The sequence below is a fragment of the Notechis scutatus genome, chromosome 4 (genome assembly GCF_049901735.1).
Source record: "Notechis scutatus isolate UNSWTSFEM ecotype Mainland chromosome 4, rNotScu1.2, whole genome shotgun sequence".
NCBI classification, from domain to species: domain Eukaryota; kingdom Metazoa; phylum Chordata; class Lepidosauria; order Squamata; family Elapidae; genus Notechis; species Notechis scutatus.
The window spans coordinates 133,068,126-133,084,366 of record NC_142012.1 but is presented as its reverse complement, the minus strand read 5'-3'; positions in this window follow the sequence as shown (position 1 = coordinate 133,084,366).

Here is a 16,241-nt window from a genome sequence, read left to right as displayed (position 1 = left end):
ATTTCTGATGCCCTATATTCATTTGGGTTCCAAGCACTGAAGAAAGCAACATTTCTTTATTGTACTCTATTGTATTCTAGGAGAGCACATATAATCAGGTTTAATCCATATTAAATTTATTTTTATTTACTCCACAAGAGAACCAACGAAATGAAAACCAACTCTGAGAGACATACTATTCACAGCTTTATAACTTACATTAAAAAATAATGAAATTATGATCTAAATATAATAGCAATCCAAACAATCTATCAACATACATAAACTGGGGATAAAAACAATCAATAACCTAATTGGGGGAAGTTTGCATATGATACAACAGTGATTGGTCTCATTTGAGACAATAATGAATCTGCATACAAATGGGAGGTTGAACAACTAGCCTTGTGATGCAACCAGAACAATCTTGAATGAAATACACTCAAAACTGTAGAAATGGTGGTATATTTTAGGAGAAACCTTCCTATACTACTACCTCTTACAATACTAGACAACACAGTATCAACAGTAGAAACATTCAAGTTTCTAGGTTCTATCATATCTCAAGACTTAAAATGGACACCTAACATCAAAAACATCAAAAAAGCACAACAAAAAATGTTCTTTCTGTGCCAACTCAGAAAGCTCAAACTGCCCAAGGAGCTGCTGATACAGTTCTACAGAGGAATTATTGAGTCTGTTCTGCAACTCAACAAGACAAACACAGACTCCAGAAAGTAATTAGGATTCCAGGAAAAAACAATTACTACCAACCTGCCTTCAATCAAGGACCTATATACTGCACGAGTCAAAAAGAGGGCTGTGAAAATATTTACAGACCCCTCACATCCCGGACATAAACTGTTTCAACTCCTTCCCTCAAAACGACGCTATAGATCACTGCATTCCAGAACAACTAGACACGATGACAGTTTTTTCCCAAACACCATCACTCTGCTAAACAAATAATTCCCTCAACACAGTCCAACTATTTACAAAGTCTGCATTACTATTACTATTAATCTTCTCATCACTCCTTTTTGCCCATCCCCTCCCACTTGTGACTTTATGACTAACTTTGTCGCTTGTATCCTTGCAATTTATATTGACTGTTTCCTAGTATGATTTGATTGTTTATTGTATCCTATGACTATTATTAAGTGTTATACCTATTCTTGACCCTTGATGAATGTATCTTTTCTTTTATGTACACTGAAAGCATTTGCATCAAGACAAATTCCTTGTGTGTCCAATCACACTTGGCCAATAAAGAATTCTATTCTTTGAACTGCAGAAAAAAAACATTGCAACCTGCCTTCCATTGAAGACCTGTATACTGCACGAGTCAAAAAGAGGACTGTGAAAATATCTACAGATCTCTCAGATCCTGGACATAAATTGTTTCAACATCTTCTCTCAAAATGATGCTGTAGGGTACTGCACATCAGAACAACTAAACATAAGGACAGTTTTTTCCAAATGCCCTCACTTCTAAACAACTAATTCCCACAACACTGTCAAATTATTTACTAAGACTGTATTACTATTATAATTCTCATCCTTCCTAGTACCTATCTCTTCCCACTTACAACTACAACCGTGTTGCTTGTATCTTTACAATTTATATATTATTTGTTTCCTAGTATGATTTGATTGCTAATTAGTAACCTATGACTATCACTAAGTGTTTTATCTTATAATTCTTGATAGATGTATTTTATTCTTTCTTTATGTACACTGAGAGCATATGCACCAAAGACAATTTCCTTGTGTATCCAATCACAATTGGCCAATAAAGAATTATATCTATCTATCTTACTATTTCTAACACTTGGACAGTGTTCATCACAGTTCAAGACTATGTTGCAAAGTACTCTGTGGACTTTGCATTTTAGGATCAAACACATCCCATATAACATTTCAGGATAAAGTTATGCTTATCCCCTCAGACTTGTTCATGTCCAAGATGCCTATTACATTATCCACAATAGCTTTCTTGACCATCTTTTCCTAATAGGGTTTAGCAACTGCTGGATGACCATCTAAGAACATGGTTAAAATAAGAAAAATTGGCCTTTTACCATTTTAGTTGTCACACTTGAGACCAAAATATGATTTCTCATTTGTGTCCAGCTTGATTTGCTTTTTATTTATGTCAGCAATGCTTTAGGCATTGCCTTATTTGTTTTATGTTCCATACAAATGACTCTGGATAACTAACAGAGTAAAAACAGCAAAAACAAACAGAATTTAAAAGAGCAGAAATGGCATAAAAATAGCAAGAACATTCATATATACTCTTTTTTTATTCATAAACATTTTGAATACAGTGCATTGTCAGGGCATATCATTTACAAAAAAAGAAAAAGAACAAAAAGAAATAGTAACATATATACTAATAACAATAGTAATGGTGTAACAGAATAGTTTTAACTAAATTTCTCTTTATATCAACTTATTTGTAATTCTGTTGGTTATATTGGCGTATTTATCATTATAAACCATCTTTATATTTAATTCATACATAGAAATAATCTTTCTTCATCAAATTTCTACCTCTTATCTCTAACCACTCATAACATCTATTCCATGTTGAGTAATATTCTGGATCTCCTTTGTCCTTTATTTTTAATATCAATCTATCCGTCTCTGTACAGTCCAATATTTTCCAAATTACATCCTCATCTGATGGAGTGTCTCATTTTTCCAGTATTGTGCAAATACAATCCTCACTGCTGTCAATACAGGCAAAATTAGATATATAGTCCCTTTATTAGCGCTCTGGCATTATAGCCAACAAAAATATTTTTGGTTTCAGATCTATATGTTATTTGATCATCTTTTCCAACCATGTATATATTTTTGTCCAATATTTTCTTGCTTTCATACAAGTCCACCACATATGATAATAAGTACCTGGGGTCTGATTACACTTCCAATACTTGGAGAACATATTGCTAAATATTTTTTCTAGTCTTGCCGGAGGCAAATGCCACTTATAAAACATTTTATAGAGATTTTCCTTGTATGCAGTAGCCATTGTTAGTTTATAGTTCCTATCCTAAAGTTTTTGCCCTTTCTCTAATTCTATAGTGTAACCAAAGTTTTTTGCCCATACTATCATTGTTTCTTTGACTTGTTCCTCTTCCATTTTATCAATAAGTAATTATATATTTTTAATCAGTCTTTCATCTGTTCCTAATAATATCTTATTAAGTGTTGTTGGTTATATACCCTAATTATGAAATGTAGCTCCTCATTGCCCCTCTATTGCCTCCTCTTAGGTCCCTAATACCCCAGAAGACCTAACAACATAGCTTCAAGAAACTTTCTGAGTGCTCTTTGGAGTTTATTAGACTCCTAAGGATAGACTGGTCAAGTAGATTCATCTTCTCTGCAGAAATTGATGGCAGTGGTTAACTCAAAAGCAATCAGGAAGTGGTATGATCATGACAACAGATTAATGCCCAAAGTTGTGCTGTAGGTGCTCTGAGTGAAAAACTGGATGCTACATGTTGTTTCCAATAAGGCTTGGTTCAGGTGGCTGTAATGGAATGAAAACCTTGGGGACTGAAAGAAAGAGGTGCTGCCAAGGAGACAATCAGAGAAAAAAGGCAGGAGCACCAAGTAGAAACCAAAAAAGAAACTTAGGAAGGACCTATCCCAATGAATTAAGGAGTTAAAATCCCAAAGGTACTTTTTCCAAGAGGCAACTGGACTTCTGGTTTTTCTTTGATGACATTTCGCTTCCCATCCAAGAAGCTTCTTCAGTTGTCTCTTGAAAAAGCACCTTTGGGACAACCATGACCTGGATGATTGAGAATCTCACAGACAATAAGCAGTTAAAAGCGAAGTGGGAAGTTTCTACTTTCAAATTTGCAAGAATCTGTAATGTCTCCATACAATAAAATAGAATTATAGTTCATCTAGGTGTGTTTCTACTCTGGTATAATTGGGAGGATTGACAATGACCCAGAACTGGTCTCTGGTTGTTATGATGGCTAAAAACTTTTTGCCTCTTATCTTGCTTCCCAGAGGTATCCTAATTTTTCATTCTATTTTACATGAAAGAGAATAACTAAGGTATATTAATAATTACAGTAAGAGTAATAAAATTGTTGCTTTTTATAGGCCAAGTTGTGAGGAGACATATGAATATGTTTTGAATTATTTGCCAACATTTATTTCTTTATTTATGTTATTAATCAAATTCACGTAGCCGCCCATGCCATCAAAGGAGATTCTAGGCAGCTCAAAACAAACAGGTAAAACCAGAGATTTTTTAAAAATGCAAAACTCACATTATTACAAAAATGCTCATCACCATATAAAAAGAATAATAGATCTTCAAGTTTGGAGATAACAAAGAAGGTCACACTTCAGTAATGAAATAAATCTACACAAGAGTTTCATCTATTTATGAGCTTACTCTTTATTCAAACAATGGCTTAAATAATATTTTGTGCAGTTGAGACAGGTTTAATGATGTGTTTAAAAATTAGACTGCATTGTATGCAATATAATTTTTTGACAATATAATCCTTGTGTGTGTGTGTGTTTTCTTTCTTGTCACATTATGCTCCTTTGAGCTTTCTTTTTGATATATTAAAGCAAAAATGATAATATCCACTGTGAATCATTATTTCTCCTGGGAATCATTAAAGACAAATACCCCAAAAAGATCCAATATCTGATTATTCACATAACGGTGGCAAGAATTGCGCTAGCGCAGGCTTGGAAGATGTCTACCATTCCATCTGATAAAGTTATAATTCGTAAAATTCTGGAGTGTGCAGAGATGGATAGACTCACGATGAAATTAAATGATAAAGATGATTCAGAATATTATTAGTTTGGAACATTTGGTATCAATGGGTAGACAGTAAACAAGAAAAATATAGATTAAAAGAGGAAATAAAATTGGCATATTGGTATATAGGTAGGACCAACAAGAAACTGTTGAAATTGAGAAACTGCCAGAAAATGGAGATCTATGTAAATATTCATATTTAATTTATAATATTTATGTAATTATACTTATATTGTATAATTAAAAATATATATCTCCTCATGGCTATGGAATAGAGAGCACAGTAAATAGACTAATTATATAGATTTATCTCTGATTTATCTCTTTTTAGATATATATATGTACTTAGTATTAATATAATATTCTTTTTCTGTTTTGAACTAATGACATATACATGAATCACTTAATATTAATATATTAATATTATTATTAATATTAATATTATTAAGGCACTGTGAATTAGTGTTACCAATACTATGAACAACTGTCAAGTATTAATTGTATATAATGTATTTATTGAACTGTAAAGAAAATGATGTTGAAAGATATTGACACATCCATTCTAGAAATTTTTGTAATTTTTTTTAATATTTTGAATTTTTGTAAACTTTTTAATATTTTGAATTTCAATAAAGATTTTTTTTAAAATGAAAAGAAAGAAAGAAAGAAAGAAAGAAAGAAAGAAAGAAAGAAAGAAAGAAAGAAAGAAAGAAAGAAGAAAAATGATAATATCCAGAGCAGTAACACAGAATCTTTGGCTTTCCAGATATTTCCCAAGGCAGCATAAACCATGCTAACAGATGTTGGCGCTTGGGACATATCTGGTTCAAGTGATAAAGCAATAGGTAGAACTATCAGAAAGCATAAAGTAACCAGAAGGATTCTGAGAACAGTTTCCTATCAAGAATCTATTGAGCATCCTGATTACGATAAGGCTGGTGCAGATATTTCACTCCTGGAGTATGGTTTCCTAACAAAATATTGGTTTTACTTTCTAAAGTAACATGCTCTAACAAAAGGAGAACCTAAACATTTGAAGTTCAGAAATGATTCAAGTTTGGCAGTTTACAAGGCAGGTACTATCTCCAGGCTAAACATATATCACCTTCTAGGGAATTATCTGTAGCTGCTCTGTATTTAGCTATCCTTGCCAAAATTTTCCTAGACAGTTTTTACTATTTACTGTCAATGCTGAGTGCCATGGGAAATACTTACAATCATAATTTTTAAAAGCAATATTTATTTTAAGAGATGGAAGACAGCAAGGCAGATTTTGTATGTTTCATGCCCAATTAGAAATGGAAGCAATAGCCATTCTAGAAGTTATGAAGCTAAATTACATTTTAAAGAAAATGTACATCTCCTGACTAGGAATCTCTAAGCAACAACAACAAAATTCTAGTTAACAAAAAATAATGAAGTTCTTTAAGTATTAGTTTTACTCTTTCAAAATATATTCCAAAAGGCTTTTTTCTGATTATAGCTTCTTGAAATGTGCATTGTAAAATAAAGGACAAATTACTTTTGTTTAACCAGGCTTAATCATAAATGCCAATTATTATGAATTAATTAATATGCTTAAATCACAATATTACATTATTTTTTCAATGTATTTGGGGCATTGAAAATGGCTTGATTTCAAATGGCTTGTATATTTTCTAAATTGCAATGTACCAAGCATGTAATTACTTTTTTACTTTATATTTTAGACAGCTATGGATGGAGTTACAGATTACCTTGAAAATATAAACTTTGTAGCTATGCAACACCATTAATGAGCTCAACAAAAATGATGGAACCTTTGGAGTTCTACAGAAGTTTTTGCATATTTGCTTTTGTTTCCTACTATTTCCCATTTCTTAATTTACTGCACTTATGTCTAAGGAAGAGTTTAGATAACTATAACACTTTTACTTTCTATTGCATCATTTGTCAGCTTATAGTTTGCCAGTAATAGAATTACATTCATTTTTAAATTCCTTGATTTCTACTTCCTATGAAGTAAATGGGGGGAAAGGCAAGTACCAATATCACAGAGTTTGCAAAAGTAATACAATGTACAATCAAAAGATATGACATACATTTGACACCTAAATTGGTCCACAAACTTACATAGAATTGGTCTATACTTCAATTCTAAAACTGTATATTGTGAAACAATCCCATTGATATATAAAAAAAAGAACGTATGATTAGGAATGCAACTATGATACACTGGCTTTATGCTATTAGCAAAGCACTACAAACACAAGCACATAACTATTTTTATTAATCTACATATGGTAAAGCTATCAATGATAATGATTACTTGAGGTGTATTTTTTCTTAGTGAACCCTTGTATATGTAGTCTCGTGCAATGAAAATTTGTATTTACCAGAATATCACACTAAACACAATTCCTGAACAAAAAAAAGTTTGCCATGAAGAACTTTATGGAGAAAAGTCATCTCTCTGAGACATTTATAAATGTATATATAGCAGTAAGAGTTGGGTATGTCTAAAATATAGTTTGTACTTTGTTCTCTATGAACATATGCCAATGCAAGAAGAATCTAGGTTTACTGGTCAGTTGGATAAAATAGAAGCTAACATTTTTGTGATTTATGGGAACTTTGGAAATAAGTGATAAGCCAGAATAAAACAAGCAATCAAACTCAATTCAGCTTCATTTTTTTTACCCTAACTCTATGCCAATTCTATGAAAGTTCTTTTCCAAAGGAGATCATTCAACAGTGACAATTTAAGGCTTAAGGAAAAGACAGCATGGAATATTTAGTAGGACTATCTCACCTTCAAACCAGAACTACAACTGCTGGTAGAACAAAAATGCTTAAGGACAGAGGGCTGAATATTATGAACGAATTGTTTATGAATTGTCAAAACACATTGTGTACCTCTACTTCACAGATTAAAAAAATAATGTGGGAAAGGCAGTGGGATTCTATACAGAGAGACTACAAATTGAAGACATCATCTGATTCTATGTTTGAAACAAAATTGCAGAATTAAAATAAAATTATTTTATTTTGAAAGCATATCTTAGGCTGGAGTTTTGCACACTCAATGAAGTGAACAGAAATTGTCCACTGTTGGAACTTGGTGGCATTGATCCTACAGTATTTAGAATTGTGTTATATTACATTGGGACTATCCGAAAACAACATAGTATTAACAGAATAAAATGCATTTAGGTTAAAATTTCTGTTTTTCCAAAGTAGTATGAAACTGTTAAAAAGGAACAACTAATGAAACAGAACCATCAAAATTACTGTAGTTTTTCAAGGTCAGCTGGTGCACTATTCAGTTTGCAAATGCTGAATGTGGGTTCCCTCTACTGGTGGAAAGTAGCCTTTGATTTTTTGACTGAACCACTGACACGAGCTTTTACTGTATGTGTTCCTTTTGAGCATTGGGCAGGTGCAAATTATGTCTGACTTTGTCTAGATTTCATTTTTGTAATCACCACTGACTTCAACGCAAATAGCTTCAGTTAGCTTCGTAGGCAACACCTAGCAGAAATCTACACATTAAACAGGCATTGTTAAATCTCTCCCTCTCCCACTCCTCTCTTCCCCCCATTTTATTTATGTAAAATAAAAGGTCTTTCTACTATGGATTTATTGTACTAAATCTGTGCTATGTTCTAAAAGATGGATTATTACATGAACACAAAGAGTTAAGTTAGTTTTTAGAAATAACTTCAGTCAAAGGGAGTGACCAGATAATATTCTAGTATCTAGGAATAAATTAATTAACTCATATGGAGTTAGGGCTGTTGATGTAATATTATTTAATTTTTATTTCACATATGGCAGCTTGAAAATAAAAATAAATTATTTTTTCCACTTTCAGGATCATTGCTTTTAAATACACTTTTGCAAACAGATTAAAATTAAATCTAATTTAAACATCATATATTTAAAATAATTTCCTCATCAGCCTAATAAAAGAAGATATAACACTTTTCCATCTCCTTAATTCTTAACAGCTCCAGAATAACAGAATAAATATCAACATGGAAAGAGAACACCACTGCTGTCTTTAAAATATAAATACTTAAAAGCTCCGGAATAACAGAATAAATATCAACATGGAAAGAGAACACCACTGCTGTCTTTAAAATATAAATACTTAGTTGAAATAATGAAAAACTTTGTTGATAACTGTCAACTAAACATGTGAAAAGCTATCATTGAAAAATACTGGGATTGACATATTTAATTGGCATTGGTCTGCAACAAAACTGCAAACTGAGTTCCTTTTTTTTCCTCTTTTAAAAAATGCATTTTGACATACTTTTGTGGTGCTTAAATTATCATATGGATTATTTTGGTAATTTCATAAAGTAATCCACCCAAACATATTAGGGAACTCTGCACTGAAGGAAAGCCCTTTTTTCATAATAATTATTTTATATAAAATAATAGGGAAGATGGACCGATAGAATAATTCACTATAAGATCATTATATGCAAATTTTATTCTCACCTGATATGGAAATAATAATTTAGGTTATCTAGATGAAAACAAATATGCTGTTGATTGTCCTGACTCTTTTATGTTTACTATAGAGAATACTACAAAACCTTTAGGAACCCTTCAGAGTTTTAAAACACTGAAAATTCTTCGTAAATGTGCAAATGTCACTGTTCAAACTTTCTAATCCAAGCAGTTACCTTTCATATCCCATGTCGTCTTCATTTCATATAGGACATATATGCTAAAATAAAATAGCTTCCTGATACATATTCCTCAACTTACAACAGTTCATTTATTGACCGTTAGAAATTACAACAGCACTTAAAAAGTGACATGACCATTTTTCACACTTAGGACCTTTGCAGCACCTCAATGTCACGTGATTTGTAATTGGATGCTTGACAACTGACTCACATTTATGACCGTTGCTGTGTCCTGGGGTCATGTAATCCCCTTTTGCGACCTTCTGACAAGCAAAGTCAGTGGGGAAGCCAGATTCACTTATAACAACTTCGTAATTAATTTCATAACTATGGTGATTCAGTTAACAAATGTGACAAGAAAAGTCGTAAAATGGGGTAAAGCTCACTTAACAAATTTTTCTCTCAGCAACATAAATTTTGGGCCTCAATTGGTCGTAAGTCGAAGACTACCTGTAGTAGCATAAACTAAAATGAAGAATTAGTTTATGAATGTAACATGCTGTCCTTATGTTTGTGTTTGTTTTTTCACATATATTCCTTCATACTATTTCAAAAATTTCAGACAATTGGAGGGGGCGGAGCTGGCGTCGCGGCGATACGGCATGCGATCCCAGAGGTCTGAGATCGCTGCCGATATCTTTGCTCCTGGATGGCCCAAGTGGATCTAAACCATCCCGAAGAGATGGTGAATGTAAAGAGCGCATCCTGTCGATCCCAGGGATATTGCAAAGTCCCTGGTAGATCCAGGAGAAGCTCTTTTTGCCAGCGGCAAAGAGGCAGCCATTAAAGCTGCTGAAGTTGGGACAGTTCCGATACGAAAGAGAATGGAAAGAGAGAGTGTGCCGGTTTGGTGAGAACTTTTTCTTTATTTTAAGACTTGAAAGGACACCCTAAGGGAAAGAAAGAATCTGTAAAAGTTTTGACATAAGTGATTAAACGGTAATTTTAAACAGGAATGTCAAAGTAATATTTTTATTTTTTTTCCTCATTGCTGGATTTTCTACACATGATCTTATATTTTGAAACTGGACTGTTTTTTTTTCTCTTCTTTTTTTCTCTTCTTTTCTCCTTTTTTTATTCTATAATATTTTAAGCTAGAGACTCCCTTTTAGTTATTTTTTTAAAAATATCTTTTTCTTTTTTTAATTAATTCTTATTATATTTTGCTTGAAAAAGGAGAGGGAAAGTGAAAGCTAAAGAAACTTTGTAACACTGCTAACTAAAGGCTTGGAAATATTCCATTTCTCTTTTGACCAGACAAAGCTGAGAAAGAACTGAGACTTTTTTTTCAAGGGCATTGCCTGTTTGATAAGATAGAGGGGAAGAGCATGGAAGAGTATTATTGCAGGTGCTCTTCTGGGTTTCTATCAACAGCTGGAGTCTGGTGTTGAAGTCTAGGAAAAGAAAAGGTGATAAGTCTTTGGAGAAGAGAGTTATAAGAAGAGCCTTGGATAATTAAACAAAGTGCAGTGAGCTCTTTTTATTCTTCTAAGCTGTGCTACCCATCCTCATCAGTTTACTTTTTTTTTGTAATAGCTATTTGGATTTTTGGTTCTCTGGAACTTGTCTTGTCCTGTTTTGTTTTTTTTCTTCTTGTTTTGGAAGTTAAATTTCTGCGCCTGCTTTTTATTTTAAAGGGAAAGCTTTAGTATTAACGTTTCCCTTCTTTTTCTTTTTAAGGGAGTAGCCTTTCTTTCTCTCTCTGTCCCTTCCTGGTATTTTTGTCTTTCCATCCACCTTCCATATTGTTTTTTTTTTTTTTTTTGTTGTTTATTTTTATACATCCTTTTATATTTGAGACCTCTTAATTGGATTAAGGTGTTGAAGAACCTGAAGAATTTTTCTTTTCTTTTTTTAGCCTTTTTCTTCACTTTTTCGCCTCTTTTGGGATTTTACAACTTTTTAGGATTTTACAACTTTTTCTTTTTTGTCTGTGTTCATGGTGTGTTTATGGTCTTTTCCTTCATTTTTGAATTTTTACTGCCATCTAACTAATTGATTGGATTAAGGTATACAAGAACCTGAATAAATTTTCTCTTCTTTTTTATTATTATTACTATTTGGCTTCTTTTTCCTACTATTTTTATTTGGAACTGCAATTGGTTGTTCCACAATTGGATTAAGGTTTAGAAGAACCTGAAGATTTTGAATTGCTCAAAATGAGTAGGAAATTAACAGCTCTTGGTTCTTCAACTTCTACTTCTTCCTCTGCCCCATCTGGAGGACGACGTTCAAGACAGACAATGCTAAGGCAAGAAAAAGAACAAGAAAAAGTGACCCCTGCAGATGATTATGCAAGGAATTCAAAATATTCAAACAAGATCAGAGAATATTGAAAAGAGAATAGAGAACATTGAACAAAGAACAGGGAAAACTGATGAAAAAGTGGAGAACATCCAACAAATGATGAAGTATGATGAGAGACTCCAAAAAATTGAAGAAGTTAAACAAAGAGACAAGAAGATTGATAACAGATTAACTGTGGTTGAACAAGATAAAAGTGGTATGCTGAGATGGGAGATGGATAGATCAGAATTTTATCTTAGATTCCAAAACATAGAGGAATAAAAAGGACAAAATCTAGCTGAGATAATGATAGAAATATTGGCTGAAGCTCTGGAAATAACTGAAGAGAAGATGATGGATGGAATAGATGATGTTTACTGAGTCTTCACAAGATATCCGATGAGAAATAGCTTACCAAGAGAAGTTCACGTCAGACTTACAAAGCCATTAAAACACAAATACTGCAAGTGGCAAGAGAGAAAACATTGAAATACAAAGACAAGGAGATTGTTGTCTTGAAACAAGTACCCAGAAGAGTGAGAGAGATGAGAAAAGAAGAGAATACCAATTTTTGACCAAATTGCTACTTTAAAAAGAGGTGAATTATAGATGGCTGATTCCAGAAGGTTTAATGTTCACATGGCAAGATCAGAGATATAAAATTGACTCAATTGAGAAAGCTGAATCATTTTACACAGAATTTTTCAGAGGGGAGGAAGAGGCAGAAAAAGAAATTTCACTAATTGAATTCCAAGAGGACTCCCAAACGACGACTGAAAAAGAAGAAGGTGCAGTAGGTGGAAAGGAGGAAGCCAAAGAACAACGTGAACCAAGATCCACGAGAGCTGTCAAACCTAACTACAAAATATAATCATGCAAGAGAAAAAATTGATTACAATTAATATAAATGGACTTAACTCAGCCGTTAAAAGAAGGAAAACCTTTCATAAATTAGAGAAATTAAAATTTGATATAATCTGCCTACAAGAGGTACATATTAAAAAACAATATGAACAATTGTTGATACAGCCAAAATTAGGGAAAATATTTACTTCCTTGACACAATGTAAGAAAAGAGGAGTGGTTTTATATATTAAAGAGACCATTCCAGTGAAATTGATTTATACTGATGACGACGGAAGAATATTAATGGTGGAAATAATGGACAATAATACGAAAACATTCCTGACTGAAATTTATGCCCTGAATGACAATCAAGAAGAATTCTATAAAAAATTACATATGAAAATAATTGAACTGGACTATGTTAATATAGTTATATCTTAAACTGCTTTTGGTTGTATTTTCAGTATGCCTACAAGGCTTGCATTATCACTTTTCTAAACCCTAAACATTCTGAAATGTTTATTTTTCTTTCCTTGTACCTTTCAAATGTGTGAATGCTTTTTTATGAATATATTTCAATGTCTGCTCTACACATTTTTGTATTTTTGAAAAAGCTTTTCAAGTACAAAACATCTAGTTGACATAAAAATTATTTCATGAAGCTTCACTAATAATATTTTATGTCCTCTAGAATGCCAGCCCCTATCCCAAATGTTAATTAATCCTTTTGCAATGTCTATTAAATGATCTGCTATAAGCTTGAGAGGTTTGTTCATGACAGCTCAGTTTCAAGTCAGCATTTTCAAGTCAATTAATGCACACATTTTTTCTTAGGTTAATTTCTGTAGTATTCTAGATCTCATTTCTCTGTTATTGTCAAGCATGGTTATTCGTAACTTCTTTTAATTAAATGACTTTTTCTCTTCTATAAGTGACATTTTATGTGATGCTCTTCGTGTCATAGTGACCCATTTTTAAATCCAAAGTGTTCCTCTGCTTCCTGCTCAAATTCCATTCAGATCACATATTCCCTTTAAGTCCTTCACTCCAGAAATGTTTTTATTCTCTGAGAAGTTACATCAAAAGCTTCAATTTTGACTGAGAAAATTATGTTCAGAGCATCCAAGTAATTTATCTCTTAAAATATATTGGTACCATTGTCTAAAGTCTCTCCTATTAAAGTCTGATATTTTGTGTGAAATCAAAGACATGAGAAAATGACATGAAGAGCATCCTGCTGAATCAGAGTATAAGCCCATCCAATCTAGCTCTCTAGGTCACAGATGCATTTCAGAAGTTCAGAAACCTTGACTTGACAGCCACAATCCTTCTCAAGAATTTAAGGCACAGTGTCATGATTCAAAAGGTAGTAAACAGCCATCAAAATTAGTAGCCACTGATAACGCTAGTTCTCCATAAATGCCTCTGATCCTCCTTTAAAAGCTTCCATTACTATAATTGCTGGCACAGAGAATTCCCCAATTCTTGTGTTTTGATAAAAACTGTTTATTCTGAATGTGCTTGTATTAAATTTCAATTCTAATCTTCTGAGAGAAGAAAAACTTGTGTCTATATTATCATAGTGATTTTATATCATCAATGATTTTATATAACTCTATCATGCTTCTCTTTGTCCCATTACCTCCCACATTTCCACCTAAAAAGACCCTGTTGCCGCAGTCTTTCATCAAAAGAAGTTTTCTCTAGTCCCCTAATTATTTTGATTGTCCTCTTTTCTAGTCCCTGATACACAATTTATAAGGTTTGTGAGCAGAACTATATACACTGCTCCAAAGATGTATTTGAACAAGGACAATATTATATTTGAAGTTCTGTTTTTAGTTCCCTTCGTAATAATGCTAAGCATGACATTTGCCTTTCTTTATCACAACTACATCCTGAGCTAACTTTTTATCAGGTTTACTGTAATTCCCAGAATCCATCAGCACTAGCTCAGAGCAAATTAATGTATAAGAGGAAATTCTGAATCTGTTGATGTTGATCATTGAATAGTATATTATGAAAAACAACTAAAAACAATTAAAAAAGAATACAGCCTGGTATTATTCTTGGGTCATTCAAGTTTTAGCCAGGGACCTAGAAAGCTGTTATTATTATCGTTATTATTATTATTGTTGTTGTTGTTGTTATTATTATGCATTTGTTTACCCAGAACTACACTTGCCATTTTGAAGCCAATTTATTCAATTTGGTGAAGTTCTTTCGCAATCTTATTTTTATTTTATCATCTTAAACAAACAAACCTAGTTTATTCCAAAGTATTCACTCCATATATACAAATGGAAAATTTCCATTCCTAATAGGTACAGGATGCCACAGTAGGCGATCCCAAAAAGACAATTTAAAAAGAGAGCTATCTATTTATTTCTACTTTAATGTATTTTTATTGTTTTCTAAACCATGAGGCCACCTGTGCTCTTTTCCAATGCCTGGGTTTTGTCCAAGAGCCTTTGATGACCGAATTATCAAAGGCCCTGTTTTTTCAAAATCTAAGCTGTACGGTATCTATTGGATTTACAGGCTTGTTGACACCATCAGAAAAATGTAGCTTAGGGAGACTAGGTTTAGCTTTACAAAAGCCCTGTTGGCTTCTTTACAGCAAAGTTAAAGCTTTCTTCTTGCGTTTTTTCACTTCAAAATTATTTCCATTCCACAAGATTTCTACAAGACCTGTATCTATGTTCTTGAACTTCAAATCTTCCACTTTAGCATGAAAAATCCTCACATTGAAATATAAGGACCTACATTAACTGTCCCTTTCAGATTTCCTGTAGCACATTCCATCTTTACTTTGACTGCAGTGATTCCTCTAAATATTTACATGTCCATCCTCTTCTTCTGGGGATAATTTTTCCAGAATTAGCTCTTTCCACCCTGCCAACTTTTTCCTGGGATCAGTTTAAAAATTGTTCTTTCCCATTTTTCATTTTATGTACCCACCTGCCTGGTTCAAGTTCAGCATGTCCATTTTTTCCAGACCTGCCCTGTCCCTTGAGGTATTCCAATAATTCATAAATCTAAAACATTTCTACAGTGATAAGCCTAACCCCAGGGATCAAGAAGCTTGGAGAGAATGAATTAGCCTGCTGCCAACTACAGATGCTGTGGTGCACAAATATTCTTCAGTAAAACCTAGAAAAGAAGCCAAGGCCAACATGAACTTGCATCATCAATACACTAAGACTATTCAGCTCTGTCCTTATTCAGCTCTGTCTATAGGAAATATATCATTACTGAGAAATCCATCATGGCATCCTGGTTTAAACCAACATAAATGGAACATCCAACATCTGACATTACACACTGTTCAGTTAGGTAGCTCTTGCAGGAATGCATGATTATTCATTCCTGCAAGAACTACCTAACTGAACAGTGTAATATCTAATATTTTCATCCTATCCATCTATGTGTACTTCTAATAATAGTCCAAATCTCACATATAATAACCATCACAACCCAATGGCATATCCTTGATGTAACAAGATACCCATTCATTCTTCAAAGATTGGATTCTAAGATCCTCTTCTTTGGAAGGATATCCTCTATCTGTGAATTTATTCTCAAGACATTATAACTGAAGCCGGATAGCACTAGCAATAGCACTTAGACTTATATAC